The following is a 17,236-nucleotide window of genomic DNA, read 5'->3' as shown; positions in this document are numbered from 1 at the left end:
CAACTTTTCACAATACAACTCTAGCTCACTACAGATCTCTGTCTTTTGGGAGTGAAAAAGATGCTTAATTGTAGAATATTAAAGCTATACAAGGAAGCCGAGAAAGTTTCATAATGAAGAGAAAAATATATAAAATTAAGAGTCCATGATACCTCCAAATTGATGAATTAGATATAATTCTAATTTCTACCTAAAATTTATTCAGAAAAATATTTGTTATTCTTCCCAGTAAAAAACAAAGTTATAACCATACTTGAGTCACCTCAATTAAGCATGTTGACATTTCAAACATATGTAAATTTGTAGGACTGACATCAGAACCACTAAAAATATATATAATAATTTTTAAATATTTCATTTAGTCCAAATTTTTTCCTCCAGCGAGGCCATCTTTGCCTATATTCACTTAACTCTGAAGTGCTTTACCCATTTCTGAATAATTCTTTTAGATCAATTAGTTAACACATTTGAAATGCAGTAAATTACTCACATGCTCCATAATCCTTAAGTTTGAAAATTACTGGAAAATGTGTGTTACTGTTTTTTTAAGCCAATCATTGAAAAAGACACATAGAAGCTTACACAATTCTAACGGGGGAAAGGAGGGTAATAGAAACTACTTATGAAGGCCACATTTTGCCTCTACGAAATTTATATACAAATACACACACACTTACACAGATTATTTATTCTTAAATGTGCCTCATGAACCACAGTTATTGCGAGCAATGAATGTAACTTTGTGAAAGGAAAACACAGCACTTAGAATTACTACACTAAAACAGGAGTTGGTTTCACTGCTATTTTTTACCATACTTGAAACAAGTCACAATTTTTAAATTATAGAGACAAATTAACTTAAAATTCAATATTCCAAATGTCCATCAGTAACTCATCCTACTCACAATTATACAAAGGGCTTTAATTTCAATAATCTTAAAAAGATATTTAGGCATTAGATTAGTTTTAGCAACAGCTTTATTATTAATGTTTCAAATATTTTCCAATTTTCTGATTAACTCTAAATACTCAACACAAGAACAAATTAATATTACTGCAAAGATTCTATTATTTTAGTAAACTCAGATTTGAAACCATGGATGCTACATGTGAGCTGAGTTTAAGCACTTAGCATATTGATAGCCATATGTGATAGCTCAGTTTTCTATAAGTATTTTGTGCAAGTAGCCACAGAAATGTTTTCTTTATCAATTGAATCTTAATTTCATATTTTACTTACTGAGGTCATCCTCTCATTAAGGATCAAATACAAAATACCTAAGAACAACAGAAAGAGGAAAAAAGATTGATTTGGATTATCTTTTAAGATTCAGTATGAACAAATCAACCACCTCTTTGCTTTCACCAGGTATGTAAATAGAAATAGTCAATCATAGAGGTTGTTGTTGTTTTTTGCCTGAAGACTACTTGAAGAAAAGTGGTGCAATCCTTTTCAAAGGCACTGATTGATTAGGGCCATAAGAAAGCCCAGATTCTGTTTTCTAGGGGCACTAAAGGTCAGACTAGTATCAGTACCTCTCCCAGCCAGAGCCAAGGATCTAACACAAGCCTGCAGGTGGAAATAGTTGGGTCCCACCCCAATTTGTACATCAGTAGCTTTATTGAGGCTCAGAACAGTTGAGAATTGAGAAGCTTATCTTTAGTACTTTGTGTCTTTGATACTTGGCTTCTCTCTTAGAAGAGAAATAAGTTGTTGGCTGGTATGCAATTGATGTGATCTACACTCTGAACAAATACCATTCACAGCTGCCTCTGAATAAACAAGACACTTTTTAAATTAGTTTACAAAGAATTTTGTATGCCCTTTTGGATGCTGATAAGGAGCAGTGCAGAAGCCAACTCTCTTAGGTCAGCTCAAGTTAGTGACAACACTGTATCATTGATAACACCATTTTGAACTTGAGCCTCTTTCAGTTTCCTTTATAGTAAGTTATGTTTCCTTTTCAAGCTGCTTGGGCTGCAGGTGTTCAAACTTCTACAGCTATGCCAAGGAGTTGCACTTACAGATCAGAAAGGGCTAAATGCATGTTTCTAATGAAGCAATTAAACTTAAGTGCCCCCTTGTTGAGAAAAGTAGGCTGATACCTAAAGTGAGTTCGGAATAAAGATTAGCACAGAGCACATGCTGTTAGTAGTCTGTAATTAGATTAGTGATCACATTATTTCGTTTGACCTTATTTTTTTTTCCCAAGGAGAAGAAGAGCCCTAGCCAGTTTGGTTCAGTGGATAGAGCATAGGTCCCCGGATTGAAGGGTTCCAGGTTCGATTCCAGTCCAGGGTAGGTACCTCAGTTGCAGGCTCTAGCCAGAGCCCTGTCGGGACTTGCAGGAGGCAAGCAATGGATGTGTCTCTCTCACAGCGATGTTTCTGTCTCCTCCCTCCCTTCCACTCTCTCTCTAAAAATCAATAGAAAAATATCCTTCATTGAGGATTAACAATAAGAAAAAAAGAAAAGGTAAATTGTAAATCAACAGTGTGCTGATAAATTTTTTAAACTCCATCACATTATAAAAATTCAAGGGTAAGACCATATATAATCCTATATAATAAAAGGCTAACATGCAAATTGACTGAACTTCAGAACTATCGGTTGATATGACACAAACTGACCACCAGGGGACAGATGCTCAACACAGGAGCTGACCCCTGGTGGTCAGTGCACTCCCACAGGGGGAGCACCACTCAGCCAGAAGCCCTGAGCCAGGCTCACGGCTGGCAAGCACAGCAGGTGGCAGGAGCCACTCCAGCCTCCTTGGCAGCGCTAAGGATGTCCGACTGACGGGCTTAGGCCGGCTCCCCTTGGGAAGCCGGCCTAAGCCGTCAGTCGGACATCCCCCGAAGGCTCCCGGAATGCAAAAGGGTGCAGGCTGGGCTGAGGGACTGCCCCCCCCCGCCACCCAAGTGCATGATTTTCATGCCCTGAGCCTCTAGTTGCTAGATAAAAACAAATACTGAGCTATTTACTTGTGATAAGGCAACGATCACACAATAATTAAGGAAAGCTAAGTGTAAAGGACTACTTCCCTATTTGTTTAGCACTTTTTAAAGCATTGACTATCCATGTATATCTTGTCAGAATTCTCATATTGCAATATTTTAATTAATTATTCCTAGCATTTTCATTATTAATAGCATGTCAACTTGCTGGTTGATGTTATCTAATGTTAAAGTTTTGTTTTGAAAAATGACCACAAAACCAATTTACCTTTAAATTTCCAAAGCAATTAAAACAAAAATATCAAACTAACCTTATTTAAAAGAAATGCTTCCCTAAAATAATCTTTTCAAGTTGGAATTTTCTAAATTGTAAGGTTAAAGTATTTATAGGACTATTAAATACCTTTCTAATCATGGTAGGATTATCTCCATTCTATTAACACATTGTTTGCGGGTAGTTTTTATCACGCGATAACAAGTGGCGCGGGCCATTTTTGCTAATTTTTTGTGCAAATGGCAACGTTCAGTAAAATTACAATAACTTTAGTTTTACATATTTTTTTTCAATGAAACTTTCTGTGATTTACTATAAAATGTATACTGAATTATTTTTCTTAGAATTGCACTGAATGCGTGGCGAGGCAGAGAATTGTATGAAGGGATGGCTCTACGCAGATTACCATTATACCTGGAAGTACAAACATAATTCACCATTGTATATGTTAGAGACCCAAATTTTGTCCTTTGGAATTCGTATATCTGCATGTTAGCATCCCTTTAGAGCAATCAAAAAGTATAAAAATAAAAGTATTTATACGTTACCCGCATTCTACTGCTAGTCTATAAAAAACGTACTAATACGTGTCCCGCGCTCTACTACCAGTCAACGTAAAACGTACAAATACGTTTCCCGCATACCCGCATACAATGTGTTAAGTTTGAAAATGAAAGCAAAGTGACCATCTGCCCAGGTTCAGCTGAGATTTTCGTGATTTTAATATTGAAAGTCCTATGTTCCTATAGGCTTAGGAAACCTCTTAACCCCAGGCAAATTAGAATGGTTGGTTTACCTTAAGTAAGAGTAAAATATAGTTAAGACTGTGGGCATAATCTTATTCAAAAACTCATAATATATAGCTGATGTTCAAAGAAGACATTATGTTAACAATCTGATGCTTAATAAATAAAATATTAAAAATATAAAATAAGTCTAAAAAATTAGGTCATCGTCCATTCTCAATTACTTCTCATGGCTGTGGAATGCCAGCTGCTGCCATTTCAAATATCATATTTACTGTTCATTTCCTCTGCTAATCTTTTACAAATACCATTAATAAGCATTAGTTTCAGTGATTCATTTACATTTAACTTCCTCTTCTTTCTTTTCTCTTACTTATGAAAGTATTTAAAAACAATAAATTGGCCTGAATAAATTTCTCACATTAAATCTAACATACAGGTTTCCAAAATGCCCTTAAAATTGGACCAAAAGTTCCAACCTATGACTTACTTATACTCATCAAAAGGACACTCTTGATTACAAATAACGAAGGCAGATGAATGAGTATACTTATCATTTTGGAAATTTTCTAAACTTTCACAAGAATACTTCAGTTCTAATTGCAGAGTTTCATGTGGGAATGACACTTAACAGAACTAAAGAGATACCATAGTACCTGAAATATAGCATTACTAAGCAACAGTCTTTTCTCGTTAGAATTCAGTAATTATGATTTGTTAAGCATCAAAATTTTGACACCTGTCTCATATTTTACTTCCAGAAAAGTTAGGGTATTCTTATGAAACACCATCAGTTATGCTTATATGCAGTCTTTTCTACATGAAAAAATATGCTACTCAGAACTGAAATTTAACTAGAGGCAATAGTGTGGAAAAGGAACAAGACTTGCACTGTACTTTTTTTCATTCACAAACCCACCATTTACTTAAAACTGCATCCATTTATCTCCCTTTTTCTAATGGCAAACAAGGAAATGAATGATAATGTTGGGGTACAAATGAAAGTTAATCCTACCTAATTCAGCCATACAAAAATATTTAAGAACCATATGAAATTGTCAGTATTTAACAATTTTTAACCCACAAAGAATGGCAATTTTACATGGTTGAAATAATAGTAAGTAATAAACAGTGCATGCATATTACATTCCTAATTGGATGAATAACTGCATACTTCCTATGCTGCAATTTCAACCACATCTCTGAATATATTTTGGACAACTCTACTGGGAGAAAGTTCCAAGATAGAAGCAAAGATTTAATTCTGAGTCTGCTCGGATGATGCATTCCCAAACTGAACTGAAACTTTGAATTTCCTAAAATTTAAATCAAGCCTTGCACATTTAAAGCGAGGGCAAAAATCCTAATAACTCCAGGAGCTATGTGGGTCAGGTTTAAACCCCCCTTATCCGTGGGTAACCCCTCCCCATGGATGCCTGAAACCATGAATAGTATCAAACCATATCCTATATAATACTACATAATAAAAGGATAATATGCACATTGACTCTAACGGCAGAACCGAGAACAACTGGGAACAATCGGTAGCTATGATGCATGCACTAACCACCAGTGGGCAGACGCTCAAAACAGAAGCTGCCCCCTGGTGGTCAGTGCGCTCCCACAGGGGGAGTTCCGCTCAGCCACAAGCCAGGCTGATGGCTGTGAGCGCAGCTGCAGTGGCAGCGGGAGCCTCTCCTGCCTCCTCCCCAGTACTAAGGATGTCCGACTGCAGCTTAGGGCTGCTCCCCTGGGAGCAGGCCTAAGCCAGCAGGTGGATATCCCCCAAGGGGTCCCAGACTTTGAGAAGGCACAGGCCGGGCTGAGGGCCCCTGCCAGGAGCCGGTCCATGCTTGCTGTTTCAAGGGACCTGGCATATATGGCATACTGTTCTTATTATGTTTGCTCACCTTGGCACTATGTGTTTTAACCAAGGTCTCCTCTCTGAGAAAGGTTGTTTCCCCAGGTAGGGATTTTCCCCTGAAGTTAGGGAGGGAATAAAACCTCTTAACTAAGTGCCAGGCGGGTAATTTATCACTTTAACTATGAACAATCATGCTTAAGCTACATAATCTTTATTCCCTGGAATGGAGATAAGAAACGCCCTAACCTTTGGAATAGAGATTGATAGGATTTGAATCAACTGGTATACATACAGATGTAACAAGACAGAACTTAGAAGACAGAACTGAGAAGACAGAACCTACACAGAACCTACAGACAGAAGAACTTCACTGGAGAGAACATGGCAAAAGATCCTGGACTGAACCTGACTACAGAAATTGGCAAGAGAACCTGACTAGAACCTGGTGACTGAACCTGGCTGGAGAACCTGGACAGAACCTGGCTGGAGAACCTAGCGAGGGAACATGGCTACAGAACCTGGCTGGAGAACCTGGAGAACCTAGCAAGAGAACATGGACACAGAACCTGGCTGGAGATCCTCACCAGAACTTCGCTGGAGATCCAGAGCAGAACCTCTCTGGAGATCCAGACCAGAACTTGACTGGAGAACCTGGCTGGAGAACCTAGCAAGAGAACATGGACACAGAACTTCGCTGGAGATCCAGACCAGAACTTGGCTGGAGATCCTGGTTAGAGATCCTGGCTAGGCTGCTGATCAACTGAACGCTGTCTCCGTGTCATTCCTTCTTTACCGACTCCGTCTACGCCTTTGGGAACCCCTGGACCTGCTGGGGCAGGACCCCAGCATCTGGCGCCTGAACAGGGACCCTTAGGTAAGCCCCCCATTCCCCTAGGCAAGCGCCCCACACTCGGGATGGATAGGACTCCACCGTAGGAAGAAGGTGGATAGTCTTCACCGACTCCGTCCACACCTTTGGGAACCCCTGGAACAGGATTCCCCTAGGTAAGCCCCCACCCCCCCCATTGAGAACCCCACACTCGGGACGGATAGGACTCCACCAGGGTACTGCAGACCCCCCTATAGAGGATAAATAGGGTAAGAAGGTGGATAGTACAGAACTTAGATTGAGAAGATGTGCCATACTGAGTCCAAAGAAAGAAGACTCTGTATTGATTCTTAGATTGAGAAGATGTGCCATACTGAGTCCAAAGAAAGACTCTGTATTGATCTTTAGATTAAGAAAATGTGCCATACTGAGTCTAAAGAAATAATACTCTGTATTGATCTTTTAACACATATGCTTGCTAGCAGAGGAATTAAGGTTACTCCCAGTCAGACAGAACGTTATATACAAGAAGTATGTCCATGCTTTTCTGAGGAAGGAAAGGTAAATGTAAAGGCATGGGAGGAGGTAGGCCCAAGGAGCCTTATCCTTAACCCCATTGCAGCCTTTCCACCCTGGGAAAGTGCAGGATTGGCAAGCTCTCCCTGGGGTGATAGATCAGGACTCAGGTAATAGCGGAAAGCGCCAATCCTACTCTTAAAATGGATACAAGAGAGCATTTGGGGTTTTTCTTTTTAATGCCTGCTTTTAAAAAATAAAAAAGGGGGAATTTGCCGGGAGCCGGTCCATGCTTGCTGTTTCAAGGGACCTGGCATATATGGCATACTGTTCTTAATATGTTTGCTCACCTTCTTGGCACTATGTGTTTTAACCAAGGTCTCTGAGAAAGGTTGTTTCCCCAGGTAGGGATTTTCCCCTGAAGGTAGGGAGGGAATGAAACCTCTTAACTAAGTGCCAGGCGGGTAATTAATCACTTTAACTATGAACAATCATGCTTAAGCTACATAATCTTTACTCCCTGGAATGGAGATAAGAAACGCCCTAACCTTTGGAATAGAGATTGATAGGATTTGAATCAACTGGTATACATACAGATGTAACAAGACAGAACTTAGAAGACAGAACTGAGAAGACAGAACCTACACAGAACCTACAGACAGAAGAACTTTGCTGGAGAGAATATGGCAAAAGATCCTGGACTGAACCTGACTACAGAAATTGGCAAGAGAACCTGACTAGAACCTGGTGACTGAACCTGGCTGGAGAACCTGGACAGAACCTGGCTGGAGAACCTAGCGAGGGAACATGGCTACAGAACCTGGCTGGAGAACCTGGAGAACCTAGCAAGAGAACATGGACACAGAACCTGGCTGGAGATCCTCACCAGAACTTTGCTGGAGATCCAGAGCAGAACCTCTCTGGAGATCCTGGCTAGAGATCCTGGCTAGGCTGCTGATCAACTGAACACTGTCTCCGTGTCATTCCTTCTTCGCCGACTCCGTCCACACCTTTGGGGACCCCTGGACCTGCTGGGGCAGGACCCTGGTAGGCCCCACCTCCACGAGTGCATGAATTTTCACGTGCCAGACCTCTAGTATATACTATATGAGAATCTTAAAAGCAGCAAGAGAAAAACAACTTGTTGCATACAAAGGAAACTCTGTAAGGCTATAACCAGATTTTTCAGCTGAAACTCCACAGGCCAGAAGTGAATGGTATAACATATTCAAGTGCTGAAAGAAAAAAACTTCCAACATAGAAATAATTCTCTAGCTGCAAGTTTATCATTAAGAGTTGAAGAGATTAAGAATTCTTCAAATAAGCAAAAGCTAAAAGAGTACAGCACCACTAAACCAGCCTTACAAGAAAGAAATGACACTAATTAAGACAAGAAAGCATACAAGAGTAAAACATCTCGCCAAAAAAGGTAAATATATAGTAAAGCTAGTGGATCACTCACTTATGAAGCAAATATGAAGGTTAAAGGACAAAAGTAGTAAAATTAACTAAATGACAATAATTAGTTCAGGGATACATAAAATAAGATGATGCAAATGTTGTGTGGACTTCAGCAAATCATTTAATTTTCTTAACCTAAATTATCTCATACTACCTGCAAAACAGCTATAAGTAAGTAACTGTGTATATTCCATCACTGATATGAATGCACCCTACACTTTGGGAACCACTGAATTCAACACCAAACAGAAAATTTTAGATTTTAAACTTACTATGCTTACACTCTCATCAAATCTAAACCACATGACATTTTTTAAAAAATATATTTTATTGGTTTTTTTACAGAGAGGAAGGGAGAGGGATAGAGAGTTAGAAACATTGATCAGCTGCCTCCTGCACGCCCCCTACTGGGGATGTGCCCGCAACCAAGGTACATGCCCTTGGCCGGAATCGAACCTGGGACCCTTGAGTCCACAGGCTGAGCCAAACCGGTTAGGGCTAAACCACATGACATTTTGCAAACACTGGACAACTTTCTCATTGCTACATAATAACTGCATATTTTGCACAAGGCCCTAATAATTCTAGAAGAATATTGTATCTCTATTCAAACACAGGTTCAAGTCTTGGTTACATGCCAAAAAATGAAAAATATTTCCTAGGTTTTAAAAGTCACTAATTAATAAGTCTAGTGTTTCTCCTTAAAACTCAACATCTTAAATCAAAATGTTGGCAAATTCTCTCTAAAAGAGAGATTCAACCAATTTAAATTTTAAAACTGTCTTTTCTTCTCTTCCATATTTAATATAATGAAAATAGGTTAAAAGCTTTAATGAAATTCTAAGAAGATTTGATTTTTCATGTTTATCAAAGCATTTATAGAAACAAATATAGCTTCTAACAGACTAGCTGACCTCAAATGAACTTTGCATCCATTCTTCACAATATAAACATAACATCATGTGGTTAAATGATTAGATTGCTAAATAAAAGCCATCAAGTTTTGCTATCAGAAAAGAGAAACAATGACAGGTGCAGTCGCAATACCCCTAATTTATGACCTTCTGGGGCTGTTTTTAGGACTATCACTCAAAAAACATGAAGTTTAACCTTCTTCTAAAGTTTGCATTACAGATCTAAGATTGTGTGGTTCCAATGACTCATTATACAAGCTTCAAACATCCTTCTACTTTACATGAAATGCTGTTATATTATAGTAATATTCATATAGGAATTAACAGGGTTGATCTGTGATATTCAACCATACATATCAACTTTACTCTTTTCTCCAGACTTTCTTCTTAGACATAGTTGTTAGATGATAACCAGAACAAATTTCCTTCTCACACTTAAACTTCAGAAACTTTTTTTTCTTTAAATCTTCACCTGAGGATATTTTTCCATTGATTTTTAGAGAGAGTGGGAGAGGGAAAGACGGAAACATCGTTTGGTTGCCTCCTGCATGCACCTGACCATGGTCTGAGCCTGGGAGGAGCCTGCAACCTAAGTACATGCCCTTGACCATAATCAAACCCAAGACCCTTCACTTCAGTCCGCAGGCCAACGCTCTTATCCACTGAGCCAAACCGGTTAGGGCCAGAAACTTTATGTTTTCTCTATTGCTAAATTATTAGAGCACAAACTTTTCGTTCCCAAAGGTAATATCTAAGTCATGACTTGGGCCAATTTTTATAAGAATAATGCTTAAAATGAAGAGGTTGGTTTCTAAACATAATATTAAGGGAAAATTTTTTAAAAATCAATTTACACATGAGTATCATAGCACAACTAATTTACAAAGTTATAAAGTACAACCATTCTGTCCTTTTTAAAAGGCACTTAAGTGAAGTCCACATATGGAACTATATCAATATACTCTATTGTATAAGCATCTACCTACAAATTAGCAAAGAAGCATCAATAATTTTTTAAATGTTAACTTTTTAACTGTCCTACATTTAACAGATGCTATGTATTTTTTCTGAGCAGCTGTTCATTTGGACATGTTCCTTATTTATTAATATACTGTGTTCAATGCTAGTGTCATATTTCTTAAACAGGAACTTGGAAACTTCCAAATTCTATGGTAAATAATTGACATATCTTATGTCAATATTTATACTGCAAGGACTTCGAGTCTCTTCAACAATGGCTGCATCTTATTTCTTAGCAGCCACTTGTTTCTGTTCCAATTGAGCAAGTTCTTTCTTTATCCAATACAATTCTCATTAACTGTTCAGATAAAATTATAAAACTAAAAGCATCCTCTCAAGCTAAAAACAGATTAAGCTCTGTGCTTATTTCAACAGTTTGGCCACTTCTGCATGGTGAGTAAAGCTCAAAGAAACCAGTCACAAATTCAGGAGTGTCCTCCAAGTAGTATTGGTTTTGATTACTTAATCTCAAGCCTAATCATTTTCAGCTCCACAAATGACAAGGAACAAATTGCCCATCCTTCTATTATTTTAAAGATGGTCACCTTTCCTCTAGGAAACAGACTATAGCAAATGCAGCATTGATTTTATACTCATGAGACCGAGCTTGAAATCAAAACTCTACTGCTTCAAAGCTGAATGACTTTGGTCATGCCAATACATTAAAACGTTCATTGACTACCTATGTACCCAGGCTTGGATATCCCAAAGATGAGAATGTGATATCCCATATCCTCAGCTCTCCAGGGACATGGGAACACACAAAGATAAGTATTACAAGCCTCTAAAGTGCAGAGGCAGGGAGGGCGCTCCTCTGGAAAGCCACACATGAGCCAGCCTGACACTGCAGGAAAGGCTTCCTTGAGTTACATCTTTTAAGATATGAATCTTAAAGAGTAAAAAAAAAAAAAAAAAAAAAAAATGATTTAGGGGTGGAAGGAAAAAGATAAAGAAAGGCACTCCAGGAAGAAGAATCCGCAGGAGCAAAGGCTTGGAGGCAAAAAATAGCATGATATATGGAAATGATAAATAATTCAATGTTTCAGACGGATTGTAAATCAAGGTTTACAAATTCAAATACCCAGTTAAGTTCAATTATTTAACCAAAACATATTGTGTACTTCTATGCCCTAAACAATATTTTAGAAAATGGCATAACTGAATGAGATAAAAATTCTTGCCTTTCTGAAGTTCACATTTTAATAGGAGCAGACAAACAATTAAAATTATACCTAATAAGTATTAAAATATGGTGAAAAGTACTATAGTAAAAGGTGAAGATAAAACAGGGTAGAGGAAACTGAAGCACAGAAGCCAGCTGGGAAAAGGGGGGAATCAGTTGCAAAGCTACAATTTTAATTAGGATATTAAGGCAGGCTTTATTGAAACGGTGACATTTGAAGACATACATAAAGGAGGTGAAGGAACTAGTTGTGTGGATGTCTGGGAAGAAACATTCCAGGTAGATGAAGCAGCCAGTACAAAGGCCCTAAGGTGGAAATGGGCCTAAGTGAGGGGGCAGAGAATATAAAAGGATCAAGTAAGAGAGGTAATGGGAAATCAGATCACGTAGAGTCTTATCAAATGAGAAGACATGAAATCTTTTTAAGCAAAAAAGCAATGTGACATTAGCTTTTAATAAACGTTTTATTTGAGAGTAATTCTGAATTTACAGAAAAGTTGCAAATATAGAATTCCCATACACCCTTCACACAGTTTCCTCTAAAATTAACCTTACATTACTAGGTGCAATTATCAAAACAAAGAAACCAGCATTGGTGCACTGCTATTAAGTGGACTCCAAACTACTCAGATTTTACCAGTTTTTTCCACTAATATTTTTTTGTCTATTCTAGGATCCAATCTAAGATAACATATTGCATTTAGAATCTTACATTTTAATACAACCTTTTACTTACATTTAGAAGTATCACACTGGCTACTGTATGAGAATAGAACTGTAGAGAGCCAAGGATTAAAGAATGCAGGGAGAACTGATAGAACATTATTACTGCAACCCAAACAAGAAATGATAGTGGCTAATAACAGACATCAAGCAAGAGATGATCAGAATACTAACAGTAGAAATAGTAGGAAACAGTCAAATTCTAGATATATTTTATAGAAAGAATCAATAGGATTTGCTGATGGATTGGATGGAATATAAGAGAATGACTGGAGAATGACTCCAAATATTTACCTTTTAGCAACAGGTTGTACAGAGTTGCCATCAGCTGAAATGAGAAAGAATGGGGCAGGGTTAAAGATAAAGAGTTCAGTTTCTGACATTTAAGTGTGAATATCTTTAAGTAAACAAGTGGAGATGTAGAGCTAGAAAGCTGGATATGTGAGTCTGGAGTTCAGAAAGAGAGGGGACAAGGAATAAGAATTTGGTAGTCTTCAGTATACAGATGGTATTCAAAGTCATTAAGACTTGAGGTCATTAGAGGGAGTATAGACAGAGGAAAAGAGAACCAAAGACTACACCCTGGAGCACTTCAATAATAAAAGATCAGGACTAACAGAAGGAAGACTGAGAAGGAACAACCAATAAGTAAAAGAAAAACCAAGAGTGTGGAGTCCAGAAAATCAAATGAAGAAAATATATCATCAAAAACAGAATGATCAATTGTGTCAAAAGTTGCTTACAGTTCAAATGATAATGAATGAAAATGATCAACACCTAGAGATCACTGGTAACACTAACAAAAGCATTTTGCAATGGTGCGTGGGAGCAATAGCCATTTTGAAATGATCTCAAGTGAGGGCAGAGTTTGCCACCTCAAAATATGCTTATTGGGATATTGATTATTTTATGCTGGTTAAATAATGAGGAAAAATCTTTAACCTCCCCCCCCCCCCCCAAACAGCTTAAAAGAATTTAAACAAAGGTCCTGCTCCAGGAAGAGAGCTATCGTCATAGACAATTACAGTTTAATAAGAACTAGTATGTCAGTGGTTCTCAACCTTCTGACCCTTTAAATACAGTTCCTCATGCTGTGACCCAACCATAAAATTATTTTCATTGCTACTTCATAAATGTAACATTGCTACTGTTATGAATCGTAATGTAAATATCTGATATGCAGGATGGTCTTAGGCGACCCCTGTGAAAGGGTCGTTCGACCGCCAAAGGGGTCGCGACCCACAGGTTGAGAACTGCTGTAGTATGTAATAAGGAGGAACCTACCAAGGCTCATTTGACCAAAGTCCTCTCTGAACTGTTAAAGATGGCACAGGAAACATTTATTTACGAAACAGTTGCTTTTCTATTTCTATGTTTGCCTCCCTCCCGTATGTAGTCCCAAACCACCATCCTTTACCCTTCTCCTGGGCTCAAAATGGCATGTAAGCCCTAAGTACCCAATTTGTCCTCTTGTCACATATTCTTATGAAACTCCCATATGTACATATGTAATAAACCTGGTTATTTTCTCCTATTAATGTATCTTCTATTTACTTATTAGTCCAGCCAGAACTTTATAAGTGTAGGAGGGAACATTATTTTTTCTTCCCCCATACAGGAAAGAATAGAAAAAAATTGGGATTTAGAGTATAGAGAACTTAAAGGATTTTTCAGAAGAGCAAATCAATAGGGTCTGAAGTGGAGAAAGGTTAAGAGAAGCATTTCTTAAGGTAAAAAAAAATAAATAAATAACATGCAGGTCAAACAAAACTTTTATGGGTCTTAATCTACGAGCCATGGGAAAAGAGAATGAAAAAAAAATTGGGGGAAAGGACAGACAAACACTAGAACATGAAGAACCTCAACTTCAAACTATGGCGGCTACTTGAGAATCAGAGAAAACAAGCAGTTTAGTAAAACCATTTCATATATGTGATTATCAGTGAGTGAAAGAAAATGTGAAGTCATATAAAAGGAAACCTTCAATACTCAATACTAGATACAAAGTAAAAAGAGAAAAGGGGAGAAGTGGTCTGGTGGCATAAAAGCAATAACAATTTATTTCAAAAACCTTTTATTGAGTGCCTAACATGCAAGTCAATCAACTCTACATCATTATCCCTCCCTTTAAGGAGTTTTTAATTTGGTGAAAGAGAAAGCCAGGCACACAATAGGCAATGCTTACTGTGTGCTTATTAATGCCAGATTCTTGATGAGATGATTTACTTGTATGAACTCAGTTAAGTCTCATAACATTGGAGACTATGAACTCTCTCCACAGAAAAATATAAATATGCACTATTTTTACATAAAATTCTAGGAAACCCATGAAACCAAAATTGAAAATACTCCTCTAGATGCAGGAGTGGCAACAGTTTTTGAACAAAGGGATGACACAGATTTTATTTTTAGTAAATAAAGGATCTACTATGATTTAGTAAGAAATGAGAATTCATAGCAGAGCTGCCAGGAAAGAGACTTTTGAAATAGTTAACAATGTAAGATAGTACTTAAAATAGTTCATTGGCAGTAAAAACCAAAAGTAGGGGGTTTATGTGCTTAATGAGCATGTAGCTCAACTACTAATTTCTCACCTCTCATCACAGGTCAGATTAATTTTGTTAGCTGTTACATTTTTTAAAAAATTATACACACATGTTTAGCTTCATCTATTGCCATTTGTGTTACTCAATGTAAAACTTTAACTGGCAAATGTTGTTCTTTATTCTTTTGAAGCTGAAGTATGTAAGTGCCCATGGCCTAAAATTAATTGTAATTCATAAATACAGTAACTCAATTGTGATCGTGAACAACTGCAGCTTCCTAGTGCTCTTCACAGGTAGCCTGAAGCACAGCTTCACGCAGAAGTATTCCTCTTAAATCAGTGGTTCTCAATCTTCCTAATGCCGCGACCCTTTAATACAGTTCCTCATGTTGTGGTGACCCCCAACTTCATTGTTACAAATTGAACATAATTAAAGCATAGTGATTAATCACAAAAATATGTAATTTATATGTATTTTCCGATGGTCTTAGGCGACCCCTGTGAAAGGGTCCTTTGACCCCCAAAGGGGTCGCGACCCACAGGTTGAGAACCACTGCCTTAAATGTTCATATAGATTGAGACGATCTTCACATGAGAGCAGAAACAGTTATAAAATCTCGACACATTTACTACTTCAGAAGCCAAGCTTGATGAGGTGTACAACATAACTTCTATAACTAAGCCAAGTTTGTTTAACTTGAATGGCAAGACTTGCAAGGTATAAATGGCTTGGTTTCTTATAGGAAGAGGTTACTGTACACTTTTTATACATTTCTTACTCCCCTCTTTCCCAGGATCATTAAATTTCTCCAAGAAACAGGTCATCTTTACTCCTCTGCTGCACTCTCATTTTCCCAGTAATAAAGCTCAATAAAAACTTGATAAAATTGTGTGTATTTGACCACTCTTGACAAGTCAGTAGATTCAAAAGTAAATCATATTTTTTTAAAAACTGAATGTGGTAGCCAACAATGTAATCACATAACAGAAATCTAATGTTTTAATCACCATGCTGCCCTAAATAAAGAACGATCTCATAGTTAGGCCAAATACAGCTAAGGATCTTATAGTTTGGCCCAAAACTAATAAATCAAGTCCTTATTAGTTTCTTTCCCATTTTTCCTCAATCCACTTTCTGAGTTAATAAAGAATTTAAAAACTAACATTCTGAAAAGAACTCTCTGCTGTTTGAGAAAAAAAAAACAAAACAAAAAAAACTATACAGCTGGAGCCAAAGAGTTGTCATAATTTTCTAAGTCATTTAAGGGGGTAGAGGAATAAAGTCAAGAATTCCAAAAACTATGCAAACCGAATACATCAACGCGCCTGTTTATCTAGGTTAGGCGAATAAAAAAAATGGGGGGAAATATAGCCTCAGCCACTGGGATTATTAAAATCAGAGGAAGCTAAATTATACTACTAATTAAAAGAAAAAGTTAGCATATGATTTGTCTTGCCGTTGGATCACTTCTCTCGAGTAATCGGCTCTGAACTCAGGAAAGGGCACTTGCTCCCCATTCATTACCACAGAAAGTTGCCCGTGATCCATAAGGGCCAAACGTTTCAGCCCCAGATGCAACCTACTGCCAGTTTACGAAAAGCTGGGGATTGGGAGAGAAGGGGCCCGTGTCAGAGAAATGATCCAACAGCCCACTCCACACAACCCTGCAGATTCAAGGGTCCTCCTCACCCAAAACCATTACAGAGCATTTCAACGACGCTTTGTAATACAAAGAACCCCCAGGTGCAAAGGGAGCAACTGAGCAAATGGAGGGCCCAGCGGCGTACACATTAAAGGGGATCCTAGTCGCGAAACATCCACGCACTGCAGAGTTCAAGACGGAAAAGAACAGGGAACTAAAAACCATTAAAATTTAAAAAATTAAAAGGGGCGGGGGTGAACAAGCAAAAAAAAAGGACAAGACTACCATTACTGTTACTTAAAGAGACAACCCCCGGCTTCCGAAACCTACCTCTCAGTGACTCGACTTCCGGTCTCCTCCAAAAGGCCCGCTCCCACCGGCTGACGTCCCGCAGCCAATGAGAGTGTCATCTACTTCCGCAGGGGCGCGTGACGTCACTAACTCCCGCCTTCTTCCGGTGGAGGGACGCCTATCCTACTGTCTCCGTCGCGCGGCCCAGGAGGCGGTACCCTGAGAGGCCCAACCGGAAGGCCGGAAGGAGCGAGAGCGGCAGGCAGCGG

The 17,236-nt window shown here is 38.2% G+C and overlaps 1 protein-coding gene across 2 annotated transcripts in view; it reads right to left on the bottom strand.

Annotated features, from left to right (window-relative positions):
* Window positions 1-17,081, bottom strand: part of XRCC4 (X-ray repair cross complementing 4) — a 194,817-nt gene extending 177,736 nt beyond the window's left edge. Inside the window, exons 1-2 of one of the 2 annotated variants that reach the window (XM_081089762.1) lie at window positions 17,007-17,081; window positions 12,783-12,816 (exon numbers count right to left, since the gene is read on the bottom strand). The gene's annotated coding sequence lies outside the window, so the exon portion shown is untranslated. The remainder of the gene's footprint in view (window positions 1-12,782; window positions 12,817-17,006) is intronic. The other variant, XM_081089761.1, reaches the window with a different exon arrangement.
* Between the last annotated feature and the right edge of the window lie 155 nt (window positions 17,082-17,236).

The sequence above is a fragment of the Myotis nattereri genome (genome assembly GCF_964212035.1).
Source record: "Myotis nattereri genome assembly, chromosome: 4".
In the NCBI taxonomy this organism is placed as follows: Eukaryota; Metazoa; Chordata; class Mammalia; order Chiroptera; family Vespertilionidae; genus Myotis; species Myotis nattereri.
Note: the sequence above shows the minus strand (reverse complement) of the source record. Positions and strands in the feature narration are given on the sequence as shown.